This window comes from Neomonachus schauinslandi, chromosome 1 (assembly GCF_002201575.2).
Source record: "Neomonachus schauinslandi chromosome 1, ASM220157v2, whole genome shotgun sequence".
Lineage (NCBI taxonomy): Eukaryota > Metazoa > Chordata > Mammalia > Carnivora > Phocidae > Neomonachus > Neomonachus schauinslandi.
This window is the reverse complement of record NC_058403.1, coordinates 125266165-125272164: the sequence shown is the minus strand read 5'-3', so window position 1 is coordinate 125272164 and position 6000 is coordinate 125266165. Positions and strand designations below refer to the sequence as shown.

Sequence of the window (6000 nt, the reverse complement as noted above, 5' to 3'; positions counted from 1 at the left end):
GAAAACATGAAAATGAATCACCATAAAATACTGAGTAAGTGCCTTTTGGTTCAACTCTTCTCTGGATGACAACTTCTGACCCAAATATATTAAAAGCAACTACCCCAAGACACTGGAGAGGAAATGAGATCAGGCAAATACCAGAGGGGTTGACACTGGGTAGGGAGTGAATTTCTCTTCATTTTTTTTGTTTTTGTTGTAAGGAGAAGTCTGTATCATGCGGGCTAAGTCGCTGGCGTGAAACCACAGCCACTGGAAAGTGAGGTGGGAAATCCCAGGAAGGAGCAGGGGAAGCCTCAAACTCGGTTATGAAATCGGCCCAAATCTTTGCCCTCTCACCATGGATGTGCAGAGGAGGCTCAAGTATGGCTAAAGCTTTGATCCTGCACTCTCTACAAAGGGTGCCTGTTAAGCAAATAGAATGGCATTCCCCTAAGGAACGTAACAGAATCTAATTTTTACAACTTCGACGCATTCAAAATTACTCCACATCTGAAGAACATGACCCATTTTCAATCAGAATCCAAAAACCCAATAAAGATCTAAAACTTGTATGTACTGAAAATTACAAAATGTTCATGAAAGACGACTTAAATAAATATGCTGTATTCATGGATCGAAAGACTGAACATAGTGAAGATGTCAATTCACTTAAATTGATCTGTAGGTTTAATGTGATTCCTATCAAAATCGTAGCAAGATGTTCTCATAGGCATATAAGTAAGCTTATTTAAAAACTTAAAAGGTATAGGCCCTAGAAAAGCTGAAATGATCTTGAAAAAGAAAAGAGGAATCGCTACCTAATATCAGAGATAAGAAAGATGCTATTGCAGAGGGAAAGACCTAGATCATTAGACCCCCAACATATGCCAAACTGAATTTTGACAAAGGTGCAAAAGCAACTAAGTGGAGGATAGTTCTTTTATGGTGGAGCAATTGGACATTCTCAGTGACCTAAACTTCACACCTTCTATGAAAACCTCACACCTCATTATGAAGCACACCAAAGGCATTCACTCTTGACTAGCCATTATGGAACTGCAAATTAAAACCACAATGAGAGATTACTACATACCAACTGAAATGGCTAAAATAAAGTGACAAATGCCAATGAGGATACAGAAAAACTGGATCATTTGTAACAGTGGTAGGAATGAAAAATATGACCACTCTGGAAACACTTATCCCAATGCAATAAAATCTTATTTTCACATAAAATATGTGCAAAAAAATGTTCACAGCAGCTTTATTCATAATAGCCCCAAAGTAGAAACAACCCAGATGTCCTTCAATAGGCTAATGGTTAAGCTGTAGTAGATCTCAACTGTAAAATTACTAATACAAGCAACACCTGAATGATTCTGAAGAGAATTTTGCTAAAAAAAAAAGCCAATCCGAAAAGATTACACATTATATTGATTCCATTTAAGATTAAAGAAACTGACAACAGATTAGTGGTTGACAGCTGTAAGAGACCGCTGGGAGAAGAGAATGAAGGGAAGGAGGTGGGTGTAGTTAAAAAAAGGCAAAATGAATGACTGCTGTAGTGATAGATTGTTCTGTATCTTGACTGTGGTGGCAGACACATGAAGTAGAAGTGGGGAAATCGGAATAAGCTTGGATTGCATCAGGTCAATATCCTGGGTGTAATATTGTACTATATTGTTGCAAGATGTTACCCACTGGGGGAAACTGTATTATTTCTTACAATTGCATGTAAACCTACGGATTACCTCAAAATAAAAGCAGTCTTACTCATGACCCAGATGTTGGAAATAGTAGACAATGATACTAAAGCAGCGCTTATCCTTGAAATGAGTGAAATGAAAAAGTAGAAAAATAGAAACTATAAAAAAGAACCAGAGATTCTAGATATAAAAAAAATCTAATATCTAAAAAAAAAATCTCATGGAAGAGCCTTTAGAATGAAAAGAACAGGAAAAAAAATCAGTGAAGTAATAAATAGGAATTAGTCAATCAGAAAACACAGAAAAAAGACTGCAACCAAAGTAAATATGGCCCGAGGGACCTGTGGGACAATATCAAAAGGTACGAGTGATTAAATTCCCATATAGACAGGAAAGAATGGAGAAGTAATTGTCAAAATTTCTCAAGTGTGGTGAAAGAAATTTACAGATTGAAGAAGCTCTGCAGAAAAAGCAGGATTAATACAAAGAAACTACACCTGTAAATATCATAAATGGTGAAAATCAAAGATGAAACAATAAATGAGACCCTGCACTGTATACAGGAGAAATCATAAATGGTGAAATGAGACACTGCACTGTATACAGGAGAAATCATAAATGGTGAAAATCAAAGATGAAACAATAAAAAATGAGACACTGCACTGTATACAGGAGAAGAATTCAAATTACCACTGACTTCTCAGAAATAATGGAGGCCAGCAGAAAGTGGAGTCTTTAGTAAAAGAAAAAACACTATCAACCCCAAATCCTATGCCCTACAAAAAGATCCTTCAAGCATAATGGTAAAATAGACACTCTCAAATAGAAGAAAACTAGAATTGGTCCCATCAAACTTGTACTACAAATCAAAGTTTTGGGCTGAAGGAAAACTGATACCAGATAGGATAAATATAAGACTATATTTTTCCTTTTAATTTCCTCAAAATACATAGGATTGTTTAAGCAAGTTTTGCTTTACAGCAGAGCTGTAAGAGACGATGGAAAATATATGACAAGTCTACAGAAAGTTTGCTGGCCCCTGCTTTACGTTGAAGGACCAGACATTAAATATTTCAGGCTGTGTGGGACAGACGGTCTCTCTTGCAATTACTCAGCCCAGTGTTGCACTGCAAAAGCAGAAGAGAGAACCTGTAAATGCGTGAATGGAGCTGTGTTCCAGTAAAACTTTCTAACACAGGCAGTGGACAGGGTTTGGCCTGTGGGCTACAGTTTATTGACCCCTGGTTTAAAGGATAGGGGAAGTAAAGGAACCTATATACCTATATGACTGTAAGATTTCTACATTCTATGTGAAGTGGCACAATATCATTCTAGCTAGACTATAAAAAGTTAAGTATATTATAATCCGTAGAGCAAAACACACCCTGCCTCCAACAACAAAAAAAAGGCAAGAAAGAAAGAACACAGGAACAAAGACAAATCGAAAGCTGCAAAAAAAAAAACCCCTAAATCCAATCCTATCAATAATTACACGATGGACAAAACATTCTAAAGAATAAAAAAGCAAGACCCAATGAGACCCTTTTTAAAAGAAAGCCATTTCAAATATAAAGGAAAATTCCACTTACAATTGCATCAAGAATAAAATACTTAGGGACAAATTTAATCAAGGAGACAAAAGACTTGTACATGGAAAACTAGACAACACTGGGGCGCCTGGGTGGCTCAGTCTTAAGCGTCTACCTTCGGCTCAGGTCATGATCTGGGGGTCCTGGGATCGAGCCTCGCACTGGGCTCCCTGCTCAGTGGGAAGCGTGCTTCTCCCTCTCCTACTCCCCCTGCTTGTGTTCCTGCTCTTGCTATTTCTCTCTGTCAAATAAATAAAATCTTAAAAAAAAGAAAACTAGACAACACTGATGAAACAGAAGATGACACAAATAAATGGAAAGATATTCCATGCTCATGGATTGGAAAAATTAACACTATTAAAATGTCCACACTACCCAAAGCAATCTACAGATTCAATGCAATCCCTATCAAAATTCCAATGGCATTTTTTCTAGAAATAGAACTAACAATCCTAAAATTTGTATGGACTCACAAAGATTCCAAATAGCCAAAGCAATCTTTTTCTTTTCTTTTTTAAGAGTTTATTTTTTGACAGAGAGACACAGTGAGAGAGGGAGTGGGAAAGGGAGAAGCAGGCTTCCCGCGGAGCAGGGAGCCTGATGCAGGGCTTGATCCCAGGACCCTGGATCATGACCTGAGCCGAAGGCAGACGCTTAACGACTGAGCCACCCAGGCACCCCTAGCCAAAGCAATCTTGAGAAAGAAGAACAAAGCTGGAGGCATCATGCTCCCTGATTTTAAACTGTATTACAAAACTATGGTAACCAAACAGTATGGTAATACCACATAAACAGACACATAGATCAAGAGAACAGAAAACCCAGAAATAAACCCAGGCAGGGGTGCCTGGGTGGCTCAGTTGGTTAAGCAACTGCCTTCGGCTCAGGTCATGATCCTGGAGTCCCAGGATCGAGTCCCGCATCGGGCTCCCTGCTCAGCAGGGAGTCTGCTTCTCCCTCTGACCCTCCACCCTCTCATGCTCTCTATCATTCTCTCTCTCTCAATAAATAAATAAAAATCTTAAAAAAAACAAAAACCCAGGCATACACGATCAATTACAAAGGAGCCAAGAACATACAATAGGAAAAGGACAGTTTCTTCAATAAATGGTGTTAGAAAAACTAGACAGCTACACGCAAAAGACTGAAACAGGACCACTATCTTATAGCATACACAAAAATAAACTCAAAATGGATTGAAGATTTGGATGAAAGACATGAAACTATAAAACTAAAAGAAAACATACGTCACAAGCTCCCTGACATTGGTCTTGGTAAAAATTTTTTGGATTTTACACCAAAATGAAAAGCAACACAAGCAAAAATTAACATGTGGGGAGACATCAAACTAAAAAGCTCATGCATAGCAAAGGACACCATCAGCAAAAGGAAAGGCAACCTAAGAAAGGGAGAAAATATTTGCAAATCATCTGATAGGGGTTAATATCCCAAACCATCTGATTAAAAAATGGGCAGAGATCTGAATAGACATTTTCCCAAAGACACAGATAGTCAACAGGTATACGAAAAGGCGCTCAACGTCACTAATCATCAAAGAAATGCTAATCAAAATCATAACAAGATATTACCTAACACATGTTAGAATAGCTGTTATCAAAAAGACAAGTGTTGATGAGGATATGGAAAAATGAGAACTCTTGTGTACTTTTTTTTTTTTTTTTTAAGATTTTATTTATTTATTTGACAGAGAGATAGAGAGAGAACACAAGTAGGCAGAGAAGCAGGAGAGGGAGAAGCAGGCTCCCCGCAGAGCAGGGAGACCGATGCGGGACTCGATCCCAGGACCCTGGGATCATGACCTGAGCCGAAGGCAGCCGCTTAACCGACTGAGCCACCCAGGCGCCCCGAGAACTCTTGTGTACTTTTAGTGGGAATGTAAACTGATGCAGCCATTATTTTTTTCCTCAAAAAATTAAAAATATAACTACCTTAAGAGTACACTTAGTTTGATGAGCACTGAGCAACTGTTGAATCATTGTATTGCACACCTGAAACTAATAACACTATGTTAAATACAATCTTAAAAAAAAAAAGGAACTACCTTATGATTCAACAGTCCAACCTCTATGCATTTATCCAAAAAAAATAAAAACATTAATTCAAAAAGATATCTGCTCTCCTATGTTCACTGCAGCATTATTTACAATAGCTAAGATATGAAAACCTGAGTGTCCACTGACAGATGGATAAAGAAAATTCACACACACACACACACACACACACATACCCACACACACAATGGATTAATCAGCCATAAAAAAATATTTCCGCCAAGGAAACCCTGCCAACTGCAGCAACATGGATGGACCTTGATGGCATGATGCAAAGTGAAATAAGTCAGAAAAAGAAAGACAAATACTAGATGATTTCACTTACAAGTGGAACCTAATATAAAAAACAGGGGTGCCTGGGTGGCTTAGTCAGTTAAGCATCTGCTTTCGGCTCAGGTCATGATCCCAGGATCCTGGGATTGAGTGCTGCATCGGGCTCCCTGCTCAGTAAAGAGCCTGCTTCTCCCTCTTGCACTCCCCCTGCTCGTGCGCTGTCAAATAAATAAATAAAATCTTAAAAAAATAAAATAACAAAATAAAACAAAAACCCCAAATGGGATAGATACAAAGAACTGACTGGGGGTTGCTAGATGCAGGGTGTGAGGGCTGGGGGAAATGGGTAAGGGTGAACAAGAGGTACAAACTTACAGT

At 38.4% G+C, this 6000-nt stretch overlaps 1 protein-coding gene across 2 annotated transcripts in view; it reads right to left on the bottom strand.

Moving 5' to 3' along the window:
* Window positions 1-6000, bottom strand: part of TOPBP1 (DNA topoisomerase II binding protein 1) — a 77188-nt gene that overhangs the window by 1252 nt on the left and 69936 nt on the right. The window lies entirely within an intron of this gene.